This window comes from Aulostomus chinensis, chromosome 14, assembly GCF_037954235.1.
Source record: "Aulostomus chinensis isolate RoL2024-O1b breed Wild chromosome 14, RoL_Achi_v1.0, whole genome shotgun sequence".
NCBI classification, from domain to species: Eukaryota; Metazoa; Chordata; class Actinopteri; order Syngnathiformes; family Aulostomidae; genus Aulostomus; species Aulostomus chinensis.
The window spans coordinates 2,637,773-2,661,854 of NC_141333.1; the positions used below are offsets into that span (position 1 = coordinate 2,637,773).

The 24,082-nt window shown below is 47.3% G+C and overlaps 1 protein-coding gene and 1 long non-coding RNA gene across 3 annotated transcripts in view; one reads left to right on the forward strand and one right to left on the reverse strand.

Annotated features, from left to right (window-relative positions):
* Window positions 1-24,082, reverse strand: part of gmds (GDP-mannose 4,6-dehydratase) — a 157,212-nt gene that overhangs the window by 9,540 nt on the left and 123,590 nt on the right. The window lies entirely within an intron of this gene.
* On the forward strand, window positions 19,171-22,630 carry LOC147249438 (uncharacterized). Of its 2 annotated transcripts, none has more exons than XR_015119390.1 (4): window positions 19,171-19,265; window positions 20,832-20,924; window positions 22,197-22,320; window positions 22,418-22,630. It is a non-coding gene; the product is annotated as an uncharacterized LOC147249438 (long non-coding RNA). The 2 variants fall into 2 exon arrangements; XR_015119389.1 differs by having other exon boundaries at window positions 22,197-22,331; window positions 22,418-22,450.

The following is a 24,082-nucleotide window of genomic DNA, read 5'->3' on the forward strand; positions in this document are numbered from 1 at the left end:
AAGTCCTTTGGAGGTATTTTATGGCGTCGCTGTTGTGTCGTTGTAGCCTCCACGTGTGACTGAAGTGGTGAAGAAACCGACAACTTAGATTGTAGTGGGAAAAACTTAGATTGTAGTAGGAAAAACTAAGATTGTAGTAGGAAAACCTAAGATTGTGGTCGGAAAAACAAAGATTGTAGTCGGAAAAACTAAGATTGTGGTCGGAAAAACTTAGATTGTAGTCGGAAAAACTAAGATTGTAGTCGGAAAAACTACGATTGTGGTCGGAAAAACTACGATTGTAGTCGGAAAAACTAAGATTGTGGTCGGAAAAACTTAGATTGTAGTCGGACAAACTAAGATTATAGTCGGAAAAACTACGATTACAGTTGGAAAAACTACGATTGTAGTAGGAAAAAACAACACACATCAAGGAGCTGAATCGCCACAGCAGAGTAAAAGTTGTTAGTGACAAGTAGAAAATCAAAACAGACACATCACACCTCTCTCTCTCTCTCTCTCCTCTGTTGTGTTGATTGCTCGCCATCAGTGCTCATTAAAATTCCTGGGGGAGCTGCGTGATAAATATTTAGGCGGCTGAGGACGCACTCAACACACACTCCAAACACACTCGAGTGTCTGGATCTAACTGCCGATAGTGTTAAGTGCCCAGGGGGGTTTGGCAGCGCTTTCTGCAGAGATCTGCAGCCCGCCGCACGGCGCGTACGTGGGGCATTTACTGTCAAGATAACAGGACGGGGTGAAGATTTATGGCCATTAGTGGAGGTTAAATTAGTGTGTGCATGTTTGTGTGTGTGTGTGTGTGTGTGTGTGCGCACGTGTGTGTTTGTGTCCAAGTTCAAGGATAATCTTCTCATGTGTGAAGTTTATAGAGATGAAGAGAAAAATATCGCACATTTGCACATCTGGATATAAACGCAACTGCAGACACACACTCAGCGTATAACCACAGCAGAGCTGGACTCCGCACTACTGTTCCACAGAGCCGTTCCCGACCTCCCCTTCCTCCTGTATTCTATTATTCCTGCGGACGGGAAACGGATCATAATTCCAGGAGTCAGCAGAAAGCTGCAGACTGAGGGAGTGAGCGATGGAGGGAGGGGAGGGGGGGGGAGTAGGGGGCTCAGGTGACTGCTCACTTCCACTGAGGTCAAACTGAAACTGTGTAGTTAAGTCGTTTCCAGTGAAAAGTGAAATGTGTGTTTAGTCTGTTTGCGCGTTTGTATAATATAGTTTGAGTGAAGTAGGACTTTGTGCAGGAGCCGTGTGTGTGTGTGTGTGTGTGTGTGTGTGTGTGTGCGCTGAACATTTCTATCAGCCTCTGGGTGTTTCATATTTCAGGAGACATCAAAGGCAAACATCATTTCCTTTCTTTAAACATTTCTTACCATGGCACTACGAGGGGAGAGCCGGGGAGGAGAATCTCATCCCGTCTTATCTTAATTGTTGTGTAATCTCGGAGACGCACCGGTGGGCCTGCCTGAGCTTTGACACCCGGACGTGGCGTTTAGGTACAGACGGTGACTGGCGAGCAGAGTCTTTCACTCTTTGAGGGAAGAATCTGGGTTTAATTTCTGGAGCTGCCGGCGTCACTCCAGTGGATTAAAATAACATTCGACTCCTCGGTAAGATCTCTCCATGCAGCTGTGGAACACAGTTCACCGAGCATCACCACACACACACACACACACACACACACACACACACACACACACACACACACACTCAGGGTGTTTTGGAAATACAAGTAATTGTCTCTTAATTCAGCTGGATTTGTTTTGGATTTTTTTTTGGAATGACGTCACCGATGATGTCACGACTCCCGTGAGACATTCTTTAGGGGCTAAGGACGTCGTTTCGGTCAAGTTTACGCATACAAACATTTGGTTAGATTTAGGGAAAGATCATGGTTTGGGTTCAAATGAGCACTTTTGCTAAGCTTGGCGCAGGCTGTGGTGCGAGCTGGTGGAGCGTGCACCACGTATCAAGGCTGAGTCCTCACCGCAGTGGCCGGGGTTCAAATCCAGCCTGGGCCTTTTGTGGGCTGCATGTCATCCTCGCTCTCCCCTGCCTTTACTATCACTATCAAAATAAAGTGTTGTTTTTTGTTTTTATATGAACCCGGATCGTGTTACTGCCTGCATTTCTTGCCCCAACTGACTTCTTTTATTATTAACTTGGTGAGTGCAACGTTGTTACTGCAGATCAAAAGAGATCAAATTCTACGAAAATAGGATTCCCCTTCAAAAACAAGTCTGTTCAGAACCGGCGCGAGGCTGGGTTACCCCCCACGGTCACCGTTTCTGAAAAAACAAAACAAAAAACTGAGGTGACTCTTTACCTCACGTGACTGACCAGCTGTTTCTGCCGACGGGGTCCCAGAGTTTGTGTCCGTCTCTGGGCGGCAGCAACATGTCCACTATCTCAGTACTGACGAGCACTAAAGAACGATCTTGACTCGCTCCAGTGACAGACCTCGCTCGCTGTACGCGGCCACGAGAAGCTCCTCCTCCTCCACTACCTTTATTGGGACGAGGGAAAGGTATAGCGCCACATTCTGAAGGCATTAGGGAGCTTTGTTTATTCCCTCAAACCCTACAGTGCGACGTTCTCCTTTGGTTCCTTCTCATTCAGTTGCGGGAAAGGCCGGAACTGAGCAGAACGCATCCTAAGAGCTGCTGTGGAGGGAGAGCTGAGGGAGCAGGGAGGCTTGAATGGGCATGCCCACTGGTCCTGGGTCAACACATTTCAATCCCTGCTCCCCTTCCTCCTCGTCTCTATCCTGCCATCCTGGTGTTGAGGGAGACAGAAGGAGAGGAAAAGGCTGGTGTCGAGTTGGGGGTGGGGTGGGTGACATATGGTGAGGATGAGGGAGCAGTCTTCTAAAGACTACACCTCCTCCAGAATGGCGTTTCCTCTCCAAGCAGCATTCCTCATCTTATCAGCCTCAATAATCTGCCGTTCTCATCGTGCCCAAACAGGGAGAGCCAGAACCTGAGTGTAGGAGAGAGAAAGAGAAAGAGAGAGAGGAGTCACTCCTTCACTCTCTCTCTCTCTCCCTCTGTCTCACACCAGCTCTCTATTTCTACGTCTGTTCGTTGGTGATGGAGTGATAAGGCTGCGAGACAAACACCGAGCTGTCTGCTGCTCAGAGGAAGTGGTCCTGCAGACCGAGCATGCTCCGAAATCCAATAACACACGAAGGGAGTGGGGGGGGGGCTGAGAGGACTTTGTCTCTGACTGCTCTGAAGTGTTAATCTGCCTTAACTTCGCTTTGCGTCTCCATTTCCTACCTTCTTCTCCATTCCACCTCATTTTGGGAGGAACTGTTGTGGTTTTATTTCGTCAATTCGGGCCTGTGAGTAATACACACTTTTTGGGCCCGAACCACAATGCTGGTGCCGGCAGTTCTAAAGCGTTCACAGCCGTCCACACGAGAAGTACCGAAGCGCAGTTTGAAGCACGTGATGGGGAGGCAGGAGGAGAAAGGAGTGAGACATCGGGGCATCTGAAGCGGAGTTTCTGGTGGCAGGACCGGATACTTTGGATGAGATGTTGGTACATTTTCACACGCAGCTCATCGTTTATTCTCGTTTCAAACCCAAACCACGACGCTTCTCCAATCAAGTTGCCGTTGTGCCGAAGCATTGTGCAACACTCTGAAGAACACTCATCTGAATCCTGTGAGTCAGACTGTCACGGCGACCTGAAATGAATCAATAGCATGAGCACACATATTTCTATGAACAGTTACTCCAGCAGCAGGGCCTGTACTCTTCCTTACAGCTGCTGAAGTTTCTTCTGTTCATTGCTCATCTTTCTCTTCAGCTCAGGAGTGTGGAGCTGAACAGCAGTGGGGCTCTACAGCAGAGGACAGGACTTGTTAGCAGGAAAAATTCACTGTGGGTTTTAGTTCTTTCAAGTGATTTATTGATGAGAAGAAATATAAATATCAGACGCCTTTCGTGTTTGAACGCAGGACCGGTGGAGAGGAGTATTTATGCATTCTGGTTCTTTAACTTCAGCATCACTGGGGCTGAGTAAATCTAGAAGGAAGCATGTGGGAGGGAGAACAACAAGATGGACAAGTGAGCTCCCGGAATGATGAAGTGAGGAGAAGGAATAAATTGAGCGAGGGCAAGAAGGAAGGGGAGAGGAGGGAGGGGAGAGAAGTAACGCGATGAAGCAGCCTCAGGGTTACAGGAATGTGAGGGGGCTCCTGAGTTCAGGAGGTTTCGAAAGTGTGTGCGTGTGTGTGTGTCACGAGTGTGTGAATACTGGGACCAACGAAGAGAGTGGCCCCAGAATTAATTACCCAATCAAGATAACAAGCCAGGGAAAGACATTAGAGAGGTCACACCACAATTAACCCCTCTCTCTCTCTCTCTCTCTCTCTCTCTCTCACACACACACACACACACACACACACACACACACACACACACACACATGCACGCACCCACCGCGTAGCAGACTCGAGGTGGAGGTTGATCGTGTAACACACCGTGAACCCAGGCAACAAATCTCACCGCCGCCAACCAGGACCAACTTTCACCGACTGTACAAACTGACGTGCTTTTATTTTGAAGCGTTTCCTGCGTACTGTTGTTTTTGGGGATGGAGTGAGTACCTGTGCCATTCCAGAGAGCCTGGCAGAGCCGGGCTGTTTACAGTGGGATATTGAGTGAGTCGGGGGCTTGAGTGGAGTGGAGTCGGACGTGGTTCACACATTCCACCAGAGACTCAGATTACACTGCAGGAAACACCGGGCCTGCAAGACACACACTGCCTGACTTGCTGATTTATAAACATAACCCTCTACGGGACACACACACTGACACACACACTCACAAGGACACATTAAAATCTCAGAGGCTTTCTCTGAGCCAGTGCCCCAACTCCATCCCTCACTTATTTTCCTCCTTTCCTTTCCTTCCTTCCTTCCTGCTTTCCTGTCTTTCTCAGACGCTCGTCTATTAGCTGCTGTTTTCTCCTTTTGTCCCTCATCGAAGACGTCAGGTGGTCGACGCTCGCCGAGTTTGACAACACGTCTTCAACCCAGCTGAAATCATTCTGGTTGGAGGCTTCAACTCAAGGAACCCCGTTGAAGGAGGCACAATAGCAGATATTTTGCAGATTGAAACAGAGATTTTTTAAACCCACTTCGGCCAACAGCTGATAACTGCTGATGTTGACATCTGTATAAAAACAGGTTTTCATGATATTCACTCTCTCTACATCCTGTAAGAGTCTCCTTTATCCCAAAACATTTGGAAGAGCTCATGAATCAGATTTACAGCCGCAGATGAGGAGCAAAGACACGTAAATAATGTGATCGGGTGAGGCGTGATTTGATCAGAACTCCTGGCCAACAGGCACACAGAGGTTCCACCCACTGTAACCACGGCGACATGCCTAACAACTGAAGTACAGTCGAGGAAGAAGTGGGCTTGATGACGTATCCCTGCTTCCTTGACTCTTGTCTCACGCTCGTCCAACACGAGTTGTTATTTCAAGCCTGCTGACCGTCAAGACGTCCAACAATTCTTCAGTCTTTCAGCAAAGAACTCCGTCCGTCTGCCACGGACCGGTTCTGTTAGTGAACTCAGTCACGCAACTGACGCGCCGGCACAAACGCACAGAAAAAACCTGAAGAGGAACGATCGGATTGGGCGTTTCGGAGGCTCCTATTTTGCTATCGAAGAGGGGATTCAAGGTTTATTCTACCCTTCTAAATCTGATAGAAAATTCCTCCTGAGGGAGGAGTCAGGTCTCTTCCACCTAAGGTGGTTACATTTGGCATTTTATTCCAGGGTGCGTGTAAACACGGCGACCATCAGCTGATTGCTCAGAAAACATATTTTAAAAAAGAAGGGCATTTTTACATGAAACTGCTGATCTGGGGTCAGTTTGTGAACCCACATCAGAAAAAAAGTCTTTGTTGGTGTAAATGCTTAAAAAAAAAAAAACGAAAAAAAAAGAGCCCTGGACATGAGTGCGCTCTCTCAGACGGACAGTTGGACCAACAGCATTTCCATCAGATTTCGCAACGTGATCGTCGGCGTCTCTGCTGAACAGAGCAAGGCCTGAACAATAGGTGGCATGGGAAAGTAGAAGGGTGAGTCACTGGTGCTCCTCGGGTTGTTCTGCAGGGCAAGCCGTGGTGACACGTAGGTATGAGCTGTTTCTCTGGGAGAGTCTGAGTCATGAAGGGTGCCAGAACTGACACAACAAGAAACACATTCACAACAGAACGCCGACTGTGCGAGGGCAGGATCTTCTGCGAGGATTCAGGCCTCCTCATCAGCACGAAGAGGCCCCGATCGAAGTCCCGCCTCCGTGCAGGAAAGGCTTTTCTTTCCAATTCCCTCTGTACGTTTGCTCATTTTTTTTTTTTTAGTTTGAAGCTGACTTGTTTTCTGATCCGCTCCTGGTTCTTGGACCAGCTACACCAAAAAACCCCAAAAACAAAACCTAGAGCAAAATAGAAGCATTTATTTTTCCCTCTCCCCCATTTTTTTTTTTTTTTTTTTTTACCTCTGCCAAGGAGGTAATGTGATCGGTGCAGTTTGTTTGGATTACGTGAAACTGGGAGGCAGACTTCCACCAAACCGGTGGAGGAGAGGAACCCAGGACGATTACTGTCGTTGAGGGGGGGCGGGGTTTCATCAGTAACTGTGGCTGTTACTTGTTTGCCCCCCACGCCCTCGGCTACTACTTGAGACCCACCTCATAATCTGATTAAATAAATTCATCTAATTTAATGACTGCCTACTAGTTTTCGCTTCAGGAAACACGGTGGGAGGGACAGACGGTGCATTTGCATCTGGATGAAACAACCTGAAGATACGGAGCTCCATCAACAGCAACAAAGCCTTTCGCTCACTAATTTTTTTATGAGTGGACGTTCCTGCATCCGAGGATTTCGGTGTAGAAAAACGCGGCTTTTAATGCGCTCAGGGTTGGCAACTAGCATGCTGGCATCTGTTGTCACACCTTGAAATGTGGCCCTGTCACACCACAGTTTGGTTTTTTGCTATCCGTCATGTGGAAGCGATGACATCATAAGAATTTGTCAGATCCTCTGTGTTTATAGGAGTCGAAGGCTGGAGCTCAGCAGTCGGAGATGACCCAGCGTTCTGGCCTCTCCCCCTGAGACTGAGATGGTTAAACTGGTGATGTCACTGGGGTTGTGACGCTTTAAAAGCCGTACAGTTTTACAGCTGCAGCTTTTTCCAAAAACACAAGTTTAAAAAGTCTCCACAGGATCGACGCTGCAGTTGTAGCTCGATGGTTTGGCCACTTCCTGCAGGCTCCGCCCATGTCCTGTCCTCTCTGACAGTGTGGCGGCCATGTTACCCAGGGCGGCTCGGCAAAGAACTCTGGGTAATGAAGCCCAGCTGGGTCTAGGGGGCAAAGACACAAGCTGACATAACCCACCCTTCTCTCCCTCACCTTGTCAACAAGGCCCTCTCCTTCCTCCCCCCACCCCCTTCTCTTTCCTCTTGGTCTGGCAGGTTTCTCTCGTCAGGCCCTGCTCCCAGTAAGGCTGGCTGATAGCGCAGGAATCTTGGACCACAATCCTCCGTGCTCCCTCGCTATCTCTGAGGCAGCCCGCGGCCAACAAATTACTGTAAGGTGTTGAAGATACACCTATCCATCAAACCGCTGACATCACGGTACAAATAATGGCCAATATCAGGAACGGCACAACAATCAGGCCCTGAGACTGCTGGAAAGCAGCCCAGCGCCTGGAGCAGACATGGAGGCGCAGCCTTGTCTTGCATCTCCCTGCCGTAATAACAACCTTCTCTCCTGTTTGTCACCATCTTTATCAATGCTCCTTTATATTAGCACACCTTCATATTATGTGTGTGTGTTTCTCTCAGGGAGCAGTACCGGGTCAGTCTGTGGGTTGGACTGCCGAGGGGCCCAGGGTGGTTCCGCTCTGACGGCAGGAGGAAACTCCTTCAGGAAATACCAGACTGCCAGACACACACTCACAATCCACAATCTCCCTTATTCTCCGACAAGCAGACCAAAGCTCCTGCACAAACCGCTCCAGTCCAGAACTGCGACACTCCTCTTTCACGGCGCTGTCAGACTCGGCTTCCAACACAAAGAAGTCGCCAGGGAAACGTGGTTTTGTTTAGCGTAGCCTGATATTCACAGGTACGGCGGTTTGCATGCTAAACCTGTGCTGTTACACAACCTGGGGTTTGGCTGACAGCCAGGCTTTTCATGGCATCAATTACAGCTAACTTTAACGAGTCAGCTCAATTAAGTAATAAATCACTGCAGAGCCAAGTTTCTACTCCTGAGAGCCCAACCTCTCCACTTAGACTTGTAAAAGTTGATAAAGTTGTTTCCTACCTGAGAAGTGCTAAAAAAAAAAAGAAAAAAAAAAGAGAGAGAGAGATGCATTAGCATGAATGAAAACGACATGACTTTACTATGAAAATGCATAAAAGACGCCAGAGGGTGAGTTTCGTCCGAGCCTGAAGAATAAAGGGGTTTTCCCTTGACAGCGGCGGGATGAGCCGTCTAAATTCAAAAGATTGAAGACTCGCCTCACTTGCGGTGAGCCTGCAACAGGAAGGAGAACCCCCTCCCTCCCAGGTACCAGCAGCAGAGAAGAGGACTGCAGGAGGAGTTGGGGAAGATGGAGAGAGAAGAGATGCGCATCTGGAGGACTAAACCATGACTCCCATCACCTGACACTATTCAAATCCACAGAGGTTAGTGGTGACGCAACGGCCCCGGGCTGATTTGCATGCTCTTCAACGCTGATAGCAGTGACGCTTGATGCTTCTTTAGAACCCGTGTTCGCAGGAGATAAGCGTCCCCTCATTTTAATACTTTCTTGAAATCTTAATGGCCTCCTAAAATAAAGGTCAAGAGAGGACATGAACCGGTCGGCTGTCACTGATTTCCATTAATAGGACAAGTTAAGCTTGATCTTTCTGCCTATGCATGGTAATTACCTGCGTTTAGCACCATGTGACCTGTATCATTGCGTTTTACCTCAAGCTGGCAGGATGGTGGCGAGATGGAAGAGCCGCTGTCGCATGCTCCAAACAGCAAAGTGAAAACCTTCATATCAAACACTCACATGATATCACATTGTGAACTTGTATGATTATTTTTGGATCGGGTGCCTCAGCAGAGACCCTGCTACGCCCTGCTATTCTCCGCTCCACCCTTTTATTCTCTGCCATGCTGCAGTCACCATGAAAAGAAAGGTGCTTTTACAGGGACATTTTGAATGACTTGCGGTCGTGTTTTGCAGAGAACCTCACGCAGTAGCAGCTGTGACTCTCAGCACTGCACCACAGACGGAGAGAAAACTGCAGGAAAAAAAAAAAAATCAAAACACACAACAAAACACACGATCACATTTGCAACGGTTTGGCTGCTTGACTCCCGCTGCACCGCTGCCAGGTGAAAGGAGCGAGTCTCCGGGTTTCTGAGCGCATTCATGAGGTCTGTGAGTCACGTGGGCTTCAGGGGTTTTAGTGTCTTGTTCTGCTGCATAAAATACATCAGTGACGTCACACTCGTGAGTTCTGACGCTTTTATGTGTTTTTAAAGATGGTGGTCGCGAACACTGGCTGGGGCGACACTGAAGCCAAATGTCTTTGGTGCTTGGTTTGACTTTACAGCTTCGTACTTTGAACAACTGCACTTCGTGCTTCCAAAGTAATAATAGAAGTAGCAGAGATTTGCTGAACAAAACATGGAAGTTTCAAACTTTTGTTTGCCACAGAGCTTTTTTTCCAGCAACGATCAACAATCCACTGTAAAATCCCCACAGGCTGCTGGACGAGGGACCTCATGGGGATGCTAACTTCCGTGCTGGCCTGAGTGACTCTGAGCCCCAGCGCTGCTGCTGCTCTCACCTCCCGGGACAGAAGACGCTTGGACCCGCATCCACTGAGACTAAAACCTCGACTGTGAACGGCTGCCTCCTACATTCCCACATCGATAACTCTGAAATATCCCTTTAACCTCCCGATGAAGCTCCTCGCTGTCGCATGTAAAGCAGAACAATTATTTACTTCTTAACTGATGGGAATTAAGAGCCTGACTCTGGTTTCAAGAGACGACAGCTGGAATGTTTAAAGAGTCGACTGATTTTTCATGCTTGTTCCAAGAAATATTCTGAGGGCGTTTTGGCTCCTTTGCTCAATATTAGCATATTTCTGCAGATTACACAATGTTTTGCTTGTTTGTGGCGAGAGATTTTTTTCTGATGATTACTCAATGTTGCAATTCCGCATCAAAATGTTTGCTTGTTTGTGTTACATTTTTCTGAGTATTTGTTTTTGGAATGATGCCCATGTCAGTGCTCATTCGCTTGTGTGTTTTCAAGCTGCTGAACCACAGGAAGTTCTAATCAGCAGCGCGGCGTGGCTACTACCTTCCCTTTCCCCTGGTGACCTCCTCCGCGCCTCCCTCCCTCTACAATAGAGATACCAGGATCACATTACAGACCCGGGGTTAAGGGTCAATCCCATTTTTCAGCCCTCTCCGTCCCTGTTCCCCTTTGCAGATCCTTTCCCAGGAGTTAAACCCTCCTGTCACCTAAATTCACATCAGTTCACGCGTGGCGAGGGAGTGGTATCTGTCGGAAACCCTCCGTCTCCCTCCTTCGCATCTCACCCACAGACCCGTTTTAGTGTCCCCTTGACAGACAGGTCACTGATCCCAGGGAGCGCTCGCACAAAGAGCTGGAAATGCTTAAAAACACGTTTGAAACACTGCTGGCCTCTTTGTGTCATTGTTTTGGTGTGTCCGTGTTACACCCCAGTAAAAGCCTGTATTTTAGTGGTGCACAAGCTCATGTTACTGGCGGGTATCTGAGCCTGCGATGACCTTGCGTAGAGAAAACCAGCGTAGTAAGTTATTCTGGGTGTCCAGGGGTCCAGAAATAGAGGTGCTGTTTATTTTCTACACAGGCTGCAGGAATAAGTATTTCCCCACGAGCAAAATGGTCTTTTCATGAAACTGGGCTGACTATGTAGTGGTCATATTTTGCTACATGACCAGAGAAAACAGAGAAAAAGGGCTGTGGTATTTGCTTTTGCTCAAAAGGTAGAAAACCTACAACAACCAGAATATACGGGACACTCCCAGACAGCTGTACCGTTGCTGCGCGAGGAACAAAACACAGGCGCTACTGCACTTAATCTACACTAGGATGTCTGTTTCACCCCGCCGGCTCTGGTGACAACATGGCGGACGGGCTGTTTAGATTCTGGAGCCGTGGGCGGCTGCTCTGACCGTCTGTTACCACACACACAAAAGGCAGAATTCCAACACTGTAAATCCACCAACAGCCCTCGTTTCCCAGTAAATAAGGATTCTTACGCGTTTCTACCAGAAAGATTTTCCTGCCTTTTCTACGACTTGAATAGAATGGTTTTCATTATCGTTGTACAGCCGTTCGGTGGGACATGCAATAAAGATACACCAAAACCGCAAACACGCATCGGCAGAATGTGCAGAAGCTTCTCACGAGTGCGTTTTACCAGAGATATCTTGAAGAAGCATTCGAGGGACTCCATATTTTCTATTTTGAGGGACATTAGGGACGTCATTTAAAGAAAACTTTGGTGTGGGAATTTTTAAGTGGGGAAAATTCTTCCACAACCATCGGCTCGCTTCCCCAGTTTGACTCCATATTTGTGGCTGATCACGAGAAAATGAACACGAGTCACAGAAGCCCCTTAGAAAGATATACACACGGCTGACGGCAGAGCAGTGACATAAATCATAGCTTCTATACTGAATAAAACCGCACCCAGGCCCAACATGTGCATGCGGCTGAACTGAGTACGAGCGCGTTCTCTCCTTGAAACCAAATCTGCTTTTGATCATGTTGCGGTTCCTCCAGTGTAGAACCGCTTTTAATTACAGCTCGTCTTGCAATCAAACACAGGACCGTGAGCCCAGCGCCACCAGAGCTGAGGGCAAATCTTTCCCTCACACACTTAAACACACAGAGTGACACGCTACCTGTCCGCGCGCACAACTTACACTTCTGTTTCTGTTCATTCTGATTCTTTAAACGTTTCATGGTGTGTCGTTACTTTTCTGCGGCGCAGGACTGACAAAATCTAACCGAGACGGAGCCTGAAGGATAGCTGGTTATCACATGTCAGGTTTCATATACATTACGACCACGACATTTCCATGACTTTTCCTCGCCTTCGAGGAAAATTTTCATCACCACACTGAAGGTTCCCTGAAACATCTGAAACCCAAGAAATCCAAAATTAGCAGCACGTGTTTGACTAAACCAGTTAAGTGGTTTGATACTGGACGAACGTGGATTAAAGTTCATCAGTATTTACCAGCAGAAATTTTTCTTCAGTCGATCGCTGCTGAATCACATCTACTTGAAGATTCTGGTACTTGGACGTGCAAAATTTTCTGCCTTTACTTGGTCGAGAACCTGGAAATTGCAATTTTTCAAATTCCGGGACTTTTCCAGGTTTTTCATGACCAAATGGACCCTGGCACGCTCACTCCGAGTGCCACTCACCACATCGCGGACGTGCGCTCTGACTTCCAATTATGACGCCGACGCCAACACCTGCTTTAGTTTTCTAAAGTTCCCCTCTAAAATAACAAGCTCTTCAAAAACAAACAAGCTGATGTGTGAACGCCGTGGTTGTGCGGTTAGGTTGAAGCACAAAAGACACTCGGTGAGAAGTAGGAAAACATTGTGGCTTGGGTTTTAGTTACTGCTTCCTTACACTAACACTTCACCCGAAAAGTGTACTTTGCATTTCAAGTCCGCACAAACAGAAGTCTTGAGCTCACAAAGACGCCCCCCCCCCCCCCCCCCTCCCCCTGACACCCCACATTACTTCTGTGTGGCTCCATAGTGCACACACGTAGCACCAGGCTACTGACAACTAACGGCAACAACAAAACGGGAAAAAACAAATGATTTTACGACCGGTTGGGTGCTACCATGAGCGGCGGGTGTGACCAGCTGGCGCATTCAGCTGAACCAACCGACTCGCGCTCCCTGGTGGCGGTCCTGGACCGGACACGTACCAGTTTGTTTTTAGCCGATACCAAACACATGTATGGATTCATTGAGTACAGAAGATGTGAATTATACTGGCTGAGGAGCTTGAAAGTTGAAAATTGATGTTGAATGAATGGCACTTACCGTGAAGTACTTTGAGGCAAAACGTAAGTACCAGTTTAAAGTTGGCTGACCTCACGTTGTAAAAGGACATTCAATTGTTTTGGAATCACAACCTGCTTGTAACGAATATGAAGGAAGAAAACTGGACCCACGCTCTTTTCTCTGGTTGTACGTATACACACACACACACACACACACACTATATATAGAGCGTTGTCACATTCATGTTTTCATTAAACAACCTGGCACATAGAAAACTGACGCTCGGGGGTTTCCTACATCGTCAGAGTTTGACACCGACAGCCTCCGATCAAGCGTCAGCGTCTGATGGACTGGGACTGAGAACAGGCTGCACAAGCAGACAGGAAGTTCGAGACACAAGTGGCCATCATCAGATAAGAACATCTATGGAAATGTGAGCACGAGATGAGGAACACACACAGACGCAGAGTGACACGCAGAGATGTGTCACTCACCAAACTCCACTTCAGCTCAGGGGTTGAACAGAAATTGAACAGGGGGAAAAACAACAACGACAAAAAATCGATACTTCAAGCTTCATTCCTCAAACAAAACTATCTTTTTAAGTTATCATCAGTATTTAACTGATGTGTAATCATGCAACTTGCCAAGAAAGTTGACACCAACCAGTGGGGTGGGACTCAACATGACATCATTCTTTCACAGCGGAGACGTTTAAATGACACCGTCTCGTCCAAACCAGCAGCGTTTGGCAAGGGGACTCAGGTATAATAATAATAATAATAATAAAAAACTAATTCATTTTCATTTTTGTACCTGTTGTGATTGACATCAGTCCATGGAATGAATGTCATCAGCCGTGACGGTTCCAACCGCTCCTGACAGAGGCGAGCCGCACCCCCAGTAGACAAGGAGTCACGTGATCGTCTGTTATTATGGTTCTGGCAGTACGTCACCTTCCAAAACAAAAGAACCTCTTCTTGAAAGATGATGTTTCATGATGCGTCAATCCTATGGTTAAGCCTCGCGTATTTGTATTCTTAATCCCAGGGGGATAATCCTTTAATCGTTAACCACTGCAGGGAGAACTGATGCCGCTCCAGTGTCCTACCGTAACTCACCGTACCATCAGGGCGGCCGAGGCAACGATCCTTTGATAATATCCATCATTTCAGTCTGCGAGACAACGGATCAAAGATGTCACAATATTTTCCCTGAAGAGTTAAAATGTACTCACAGAATAACAGAATATGGTTACGACATCAACTGTTTCAATAAAAATACAGATGTGATGGTGGTCTGGTGATCAAGCGCTGGCCCAGGCTGTACCCGGACACCACGCACTCTTTCTCCAGAACAAGTCTGTTTTTATTCATCTTCTTATTTTGGTGCAGATTTCTGAAATGACTTTGATCATTTCATCTAAATCCATGTCTGGACCCGCTGTGGGCCGCAGGTGTGACACGTTTCGAAGGACAACTCGGGAAGTAAAATAAACGGTGGCATTTAAAGACACACACACACACACACACACACACACACACACACACACACACACAAAAAAATCACATCGACTTTGAGACGAGGGAACGGCACCGCAACTCATTTCGGGGTCTTCGGGACTCATTCCTGCAATTCCCCGCTGACATGACACGGCTGACAGGTTCTCAAAATGTGCGACCGCTGCTGCAGCTTTCTTTCATTGTTCGCCATCATTTTCCATCTAGAGCGGCGGAGAGCCTGGCTCCCACAGATCTTTCCAGACTGGATTCTCGGTAAGGTAACAGTGACTGGCTTGACAGTGAACCATCTTGGAAAGGACACCCAATTCCAACCTAATATACGGAAACCTTTTAAAATAATACCAATATTTCATGCTTCCTTTGTGTGAAAGTGCCGTGGGCCTCGGCCAAACATCTAAACTCAGAGCTGATACCCCATTCTGTGTGTCAAGTGCTATAAATTCAGCCGGCGAGGCTTGACAAAGCTTGTTCGCTGGATAAATCATGTTGCTCATAAAAGCCATTTGCTTCTTTATGTCTGTCTGGTGCTCAAACATTCACCTCAATCCATCAGTGAGGCAAACTGCTGTCAGAACACCGCGGCCCTCCTCGGCCCGCTCTCCCCCTTATCACTGGCTTCTATAAGGCGGAATCCGAGGAATCCTGGAGCTCACTCCGTTTTGAACTCCCACCATGACACACGCTGCTTGAAAAACAGACTAATTTCTACACATTAACTGAGCGCAGATGCCGGCGCTGACTGCCCCGTCACGGGGGGACAAGTATGTAATAAAGCAAGATAATGGACAATCGTGTGATTTGAGCTGTGGGACAATATTCCCAAAGTCATAAACTGGCTCACAGCCGACTGCCACCTCTTCTTGTTTGAAAATCTATAGCGCAGCATAAGAACTCCACCCTGTGAAATGGGCTGAGTTTGCTGCCTCAGCAATTCTCCATCCAGAAGGCTGCGGTTCACTTAGAGGTCTTGCTGCCTCGGCCCAGAGATGAAGCACCTCGGAGAGCCAGCGGTCCTAACCGGTCCCCTGGCTTCCACTGCCGGCTTCTGACTGACACCGCTACCACTGCCAGAGACATAAAACAGGATAATAATAGCTGCTCATTCCTCCCTATCCCTACCGCCCAAACAGGCCCTCATTGTTCAATACCATATTGAACTGAATGATAACTGACAAATGAAGGTGAATTGCTCAGTCTAGCTTTACTGAAGCTGGATCTGTGAGTATAATTCCACATATTTAGCAGGTCACTATCTTGGCAGGTCAGTGACTCGGGCTAAAGCGCCAGCTTCAGGACAATCTTGCAATAAAAGTGAATTATTAAGTACCATGGTGTTATTTGTCAAATGTTTATGATGGGACGAGTTTTAACACTAGCTAATGCAGCTAGCTTTAAGAGCCAGCGCGTACGGCGTTACTAAACAGCTCATGTTGAAGTAAAAAAAAAAACAAAGAAAGAGCGACTACATGCAAAATGTCCATCAGAACCACCTACTGGTCCGCAAAATGAGGCACTAGATATTTCAGGGAGAGTCAGGAAAATTTGGGGGGTTGACAATAGCCACGTTATCAGCTGACATAGTCAGCACATATATTTTCAGTCAAAGATACGGCCAGCGGGGTAATAACAGTCAGAGTTGCACGAAAAACCCAGACAGCAATTTAAGAGAGCAGCATTTACCTTCAGGTGAAGTTTCAGCGGGAACAGAAACGAACAGTGTGTTTAACGAACAGTGTGTTTAACGAACAGTGTGTTTAACGAACAGTGTGTTTACCTCTCGTCGGATGTCTTTGCTACGCCACAACGTAACCAGAAATCTTTGCAAGTGCTTTTTGCCGTCTGTTAAGTTGAAATTTACTCAGACGTAAGTGATATCAGTACAAAAAAATCATGTTGTTTTGTTGCAAAGTAGAGCCTTGCATTCCTGCATGACCGTGGAGGAGCCATCAGCCACTAACTGGCAGCACAATTAATTTGTCAACCGATTTGACATCATCTTGTTAATTCAAATATATTGGTTTAGAAAGCTCTCTGGGATTAATTGTACACGTCTGTCTTTCCTGCTGTATTAGCTGAATCTTAATTGGCTTTTTGGACCAGCGCTTTGACTGAAAAATGAGCAGAAACAAGGGTGTAGACAGGCCAGAGTGGAACGCCTTATTATATTTTCCATTGTTTTGCATTGGACTACTCGACTGGATGCCTACGGAGAAAGCTAACTCAATACTGGGAAAGTCTGAAACAGCCTCCATATTACAGGCTTCATTAAAGAGCAGATTTTATGCAACAAACCAGGCCAACTGTTCAAACGTTCTCTGAGGCACGAGGACAGGGGTGCAGGAGTTCCTGCCAACCAGCAGCGCGTACGTGTGCCTCTACCAGCTCTCCTCGCTGTTGGGATGAATCATTCGCTCAATACTGGGATGTGACACAATGGTTTGTGTAATATCTCGGTCTGTGTGTTGTGTGTCAGCTTACCAGTTTGGACTTTTCAAACCTAAAAATGCACTCACGCTTGGCCCCGCGTGCGCCAAAGCGGGAGTGTCCCCCTTCCCAGTCCCCTGGCCTCAGATACACTGACATCATCAATGAGCTGCGCAATTCGGATTTTTGTACGGGAACCCTGCGTATCTGATTTTGTATTTCATCACAGGAGCTGGATGGGAGGGAAAATCCTCGGCTGAGTCTCTACTGTACAGTCGAGGTGACAAGTTTGCAATCAAAAACAGTTTATTTATCATCCAGTCAGCAAAAAAAACTGCGGGCGTAGACAAAGAGCATATGAAAAATGTTCCAACGCCCTCATAGTGCTGTAAAACCTCTCATTATACTCGGATATCATCGCTCCATTTACCCGAGTTTGCTTGCTCGCTGAACGTATGCATGACTGAAGCACAACTGGCAGCTCTGCGTACTACGTTCCCACGCACACATAGATGTACCGTGCTGAAGCCCCCCGACAGCGCTGGCACCACGGAGGCGTCCCGCGCCTCACGCCGGCCAAACGAACCCGGCTTTAGGGGACAAACGTGCTTGGCAGGGTACGGATCACACGCTGTGAGAACGCTCTAAGAGCAAAAACTGGCACTGGCAGAAGGCTGCGGTCAATAAGAAGGGACACATATTACCTTCAGACCGTAACTCAAACAGCCTGTATTGTCGTTTTCTAATCAGTGAAACGGTTAAAACTCATTTGGTGTGTTGGGACAGCGCTACGAGGATCCCGGGAGAGGATTTATGAGGTCTGGACCGCCTGCAGATGAAACCCAACACCACGTCTACTTCTTCCATGAGGCCTGAGAACTTTGCTTCACGGCAATGAGAAAGATGAAATAAAACAAACAAAAAAACGCCCTCTGTGCTTCAATGTTATATCACAGTCGTGATGATGAGATTAATTCAAAAGGGCAAGCAGGGATTCGCTGTCGGCGGCAGCCTCTTAACCGCTGAAGTGCAGTTCACGGCCGTTGCTGGCGAAGGCTGAATTCATTCTATATTTTTGTTGCTGTGACCAGAATTTACACAACAAAATATGTTTCTTCAGTCTTTGAATGATTTCAGCCTGATTTTCAGCCTGCGAGCGAAATCGACAACTTAAACTTGCGAACTCCCCAACTTGTAAAGTCCTCGTTAAGCAGCCCTGAAGTTGGAAAGAATAATAGTTCCTCAAATCTTAGGTCAGCACATACATGTGCGGTCATTGAGTGAGACGATGAGACGCCCACACCGGGCACAAGCCCCCAGCATCAGTTGCAACAGCGAGCGCTGCTACCTTGAGTCTAAACAGCGCCTGGCAGCGAGGGGGGGACTAGAATTTTCCCTTCAATCAAAAGTGCATTTTTGACACTAAGCAGCAAAGATCCAAAACAAAACGCACCAAAAAAAACAAGGGAACGGGAAGATAAATACAAGAGCACAGGAAGGATTCCATCAGGCCGGCAGGGTCGATTCACCTGAGTCATTATGCGTGATTAAGGTTGATCGAATGAGGTCAGGACCTCGAGGGCGGCCGTCGCCGGAGCTGCAGAACCACCTGCCTCAGGAACTCATGGAACACTTATGGATATTCATGATTTCTTTTTTAACCATCAACTATCGCAGTCATCGCACAGTAGGATTATCACAATATTGGGATAACACAGTGTCGTATCTGTGACTGACAGAACACACTGTTATTTCTGTGTCTATCTAACAGAGATGAGGTGAAACAATCACGGTTTACTCTGTTTAACAGTGCATGTTTCCATTTGGTGATGTCACGTTGGCCCCACCTCTCACCCAATGTCAGCTGGGACAGGTTCCAGCCCCCCTCGCAACCCTCAACGGATGAGCGGTATAGAAAATGGATGGATGGGTGTCATGTTGTTATTGACAACATGGCGTTCAAGTATGACACATATGTCAACGCTGTTTGATTCTCTGTCTCAGTTTATAGTATTTCCAAGTGTATTTCAATGGACAGGTGTAACGTGACCAGCTGTCCGACGCTCAGGACCAAACTCTCCCTGTCCTGGCTCTCGTGTGTGTTTTCAATAACTCTTCAAGAGGATTCGCCGACGCCCTGAGACACGAGATCCTGAACTGAGGTGGTGGAGGTAGGTCACGACATTTCATAACACAACCCCAAGGAATGCATCTAGCGTGTCTCTCACACACACACACACACACACACACACACACACACACACACACACACACACACACACACACAGAGTTATCTGACTGCATTACAGCATCCAGGGGTGGAATTGACCAAGGAGTTCAATGAAAGTCAACAATGCAAAACATAATTTCATAACTGGAACACTCAGGTGTGTCTTTGCCTTGACGATGACCTCAACAGGTGGCAACCGTCCTTGCCAACTGTCGTAAAAAAAAATGGTTTCCACAACAGCCGGCGCCTTTATTCCTCCGGATCACTGCAGCCTTTGTTTGAGCTCCTCAGTGACGAGGAGGCTGATGACGTGTGAGAATATGCAGCAGAGTGCGTTTCTGGTGCATCTCTCTGCTGGTATGAAAGCCATGCGAGGCCAGAGGGAGGTTTAGACTGTTGTGACGACCACACACACACACACACACACACACACACACACACACACGCGCGCGCTCGTGGAGAGGCAGTTGACAGGCATGGTGGTGAGGTGTGTCATAAAAGCTATTTTTAGTGGTGGTTGTTAGAGTTTCTTACACCTTGTTTAAAAAAAAAAAAAAAACCCAAACAGGAAGGGCAGGTAGGGAGGAAATGAACCAACATGTTGCAAATCATTCTTGAAGCAGGTTGAACTCTTATCTCTTTCTATGTGCACCTGCTGCATTTATGTTGTCATTCTGCCTGGCGTTGGGCGACTTTTTCCATCTGGAGATCTGCAAACGCACGAGCTGAGCAATGCTGCAGTCAATCACCACAATCAATAAGACTGAAAACATTCGGGGGAATAAGAGACGTTCGTTGCAATCTGATGAGCAGCATTTGTTCTCTGGCAACCTACTTTTTTTTTATCGTGCGACCACACAATTGCCCGTGTAATTAAAATGACTGAATTCAACCTAGGAGCCGCCGTGTGACAACAAACCCCTGGTTCCCATTGCTTCAGATCTGTTTCTTTCCTACACGGCAGCGGTACCTGCGCTAGGGTCAGTGCAGGTCACTGGCTGGTGCAGCACAGTAAAGAGAGAAGATGACCTGGAACCTGAAGACACACCTGCAAGCTATGCTTGGCTCTGCAACCTCAGCATGGGCGTGAGGCGCCGCGCATCAGAGGTTTACATAATACTGAACAGACGTGCAGTTAAACAGCAGAAGGTCACACCTATGTGTGGCAGAGGAGACGCCAGGATCAGCACTGTAAGCTTTCATAAGACGCCCCATACACTCGTGAATTTATGTTTCCTTGAACGAACGCGATCATTGAAGGGTCATGAGCTGTGAGCCTGCTCATAAACATCTGCAGACGCTACTTTTCTCCGCAACAAGTTACATTTTATTGGCAGCAAGGCTGTAAAGTAAAGAGTAACTTTAAAACGTCATGTTACCAATGATTGGTTTTGGGTCATAAAGAATCGGAATACTAACCTACAACCACGATACGGTCTGACACTGCTGCATGCGGGCAGAGCACAGACCTGAAGGTACCTGATCAGCCTCTTCTCTCTCTGAGCAGGACACAGATGAACCTGAGCTGAAACGACAAACTGCGTTTGCTCATGAGCTCACACTCCTTCTGTGAGTCACACAGGCCGGCACAGCAGTGGCGGTATGTAGCACACTCGCCGCACAAGAAAAAACATGTGCGTATGAAACAAAAAGGATGATCAGGAGTAGAGAGGGAACATGACTGCGCTGAGGGGAATGCTTGTACGTGACTCGAACAGAGCCAAATCTACAGTTGTTTTTCTTGATACATGGGAACCTCAGGTGGTGATTCCTGTCCATCAATCAAAACAAACCACAGAGATGTTAAGAAAAGGGCGGGAGAAAAAAAGCCTCCCTGTCATGCCACCGTGATGTCAGAGGAGTGATCGCACAGCCGCCGATGGCGAAATGACAAGGTGACTTGTTGACGGGCAGAAAATGAAAAGGCAATTTTGAGGACTGATTAATCTTTGGAGCCATTTATCAAGCTAATGCGGTGACCGATCACTTACTCCCAGACATGTAAATTACAGGACAATTAAAAAACAATTCGTCAAAAGAACAAACACAAAGAAAACTGAGCTCCACATCAGAGACCAGCAGGCCTCCGACTTCCAGCTGCCAACTCACTAAACTCACTCAGATGGAAATCTCTCCCATCCGTCAATACACAAATATGACTTTGTGATTTTAGAGATAAGAGTAATGTAGAACAATGGCAGCTACTATGTACCATATTTTACTACTAGGAAATCCTTAACGCAGATAATCTGCTCGTACAGGTTTGTAGAATTTGCTGCCACATTTCGGTTTGGTTTTGTTCAGACTCCCCCCCCTCCCCCCCCAAAAAAACCAAAAACCCCAACCAAATATCACAACCATTTGTAGAAACCTCGCGCAATGAGTCTGCTCGCACGGACTTCAGCTAACAGTCGGTCGGTCACGCCTGTTGAAGTTTCTCCTGATTAAGAAAAAAAACCTTCAAGGGAGCATAAAAGCTTTCTGCGAAATTTGCCAAGGGTCTCAAAATGTGAGACGATTACATGCGCAACAAAATATATTGCTGGGAAATCCAAGTCGATGATGTATGAATAGCTCTTCTTCCTCTACTCTCTTTGTTAAACCATGCCTCACTTTCCCTCCGCCGCCATCTTCTGGAGGCGCCACGATGCCTGTTTTCCTAGCGAGTTGATTGGGGGGGGACTGTTCAGGTGCAGGCTGGCGCTGGGGAGGAGCGTGCATCTTGCCCTTTCTTGAGTTTGACTAAAGGTTTTGGTGTTGGGAGCCATTCACCGATGTTTCCAAATCCAGCTCTCTTCAATTGGAGTAATCAATTAATGAATTATTGCTACTTTCTCAGAAAATGTCCCTTTTTCTTTTGGTTTCATGCCAGACGGAAACGTCACCAGCACATCCACTTGTTGGGCGGAGAGCGCCCTGCTCCGGTCAAACATTCGCCAGTTGAAGTTTCTCCTTTTTAAGATAAAACTGTCCTGTTTGGAATCCAGGTCCTGCAGGTAACGTCTCGGTTAGTTCTGGTCTGCATGTGAGAAGGCAGCGGTGGTGTGGTTGCAGACACGGTTGCAGGAGACTCTGCTTTTCTACTTCCTACAGAGACATTAATCTGGCCTGGGGGGGCGTTCCTGGGTACCGACCAACATGTGCTGCCTCACTGCGACTGAGACACGACGTGAGAGGCCAGCGAGGCTGAGACGTTAAGCTGAGAATATGACAGGGGAGAAGTTGGACCGTCTCGACAGAATGAGAGACAACTTCCCATTCATCACCACTCCTCCTTCACATGAGTGGTTGGACAGAAACCACAGAGCCGTCAATCAACCAGCAGCAGGTTTGCCCTCGAGCGACACATGAACTTGAAAGTATGACAACTAGAGAGCATTAGCACAGACACGCACACAAGCATGTACATGCACACAGACACACACAGACACACTGCACTCTCTGCAATGAAAATTAAAGTCATGTTGACACCGTCGCACACCGGGTCTGTTCGCATCAGTCCCATGGCAACTGCAGTTGAAATCAATAATCAATTTGTCTTGCAGTCTCTGTCTCCTGAGTGTGTAGTCATTTAATTTAGTTATTTTGTTATCTTAAACATTAATACCATCTTTCTCCTCTTTTTTAACCCTTCTGGAACTAAATTAAGGAATCTTGAAGAACCGGAATCAATTAGCAGAACTGGATCCTGAAGTTTATACCAAACTCTACATACTGAACATTAGCTGCTCTGGACATCGGCGAGTTTATATCCAAATGTATCAAATGTAGGGGTACCCGACCAGCACCTGGTGGGACCCCGCACACACTCTCGTTTAGACACTGTTTTCAGTTTTGGGTAAAGAAAAGATTGCGAGATATAAAAAGACAGACACGGCTGCTTTAAACATGATACAAACTTTTTAACACAGCAAAAAACCCACAACAACAACAACAAAAAAACACCTAAAGTAGCCTGGATAAAATAGTTAGGACAGATCAGAAACGCTCCACACTCGGAGCAGTTTTAAGAAAGTGAAGCATTTTTTTATTTTTAGGAGGAAAGTCCACCACAAAAAGAATGCTTCTGACCTTCACATCCTCTCCAACGTGCAAACGTCTCACTCGTCACTCTGAGCTCCTTTGTTTCTCTGTGCTCGTCACGTTCTTAGGTGCAAACTGCAAACAAACTACACCTAAAATGTCCCCGAGGGTTTTGGCTTCAGGAATGACAAACGCACACAACACAGGTGACCACCTGATTGCATCCTGGTGGGTAAAATACCTGGCAACAAAACGAATCAAAAGCAGTCGAGCACGGTACCTGCTGACAAACCTTCGCTAAGGCTAAGCAGAGGACGCTTCGTGCTGGCAGGCACCCACAAGCCATCAAGCTCTGACTGACAGCTCTGCAAAGCCAATTCAGTGGAGGCAGCAGCCACGGCAGTTGGAGACGTGCTTGTAGGTTTAGTCAGGACGTCCTGCGGCGTTCAGCCACAAGCTTTTGCTCTCACATGTAAACAAACACAGAAAATACAAGTAGCCGACTTCACCTCCACTGAACAACGTCCATGACCACCGACACACATGCCGTTGCGTCTGCAGCCTCGAGGCCTCGCAGCTCAGACAAGAGCACGCAAAGAAACACAGGCTTGCACACCTGCATATTTAACCCCCTCACACACCTTTGCCTTGCTGCCCCTTCTTGTCCCAGGGGGGTTGGGGAGATAAATGAGCTCGTGTCAGACACACACACTGACAGGGATAATGATGAATTAC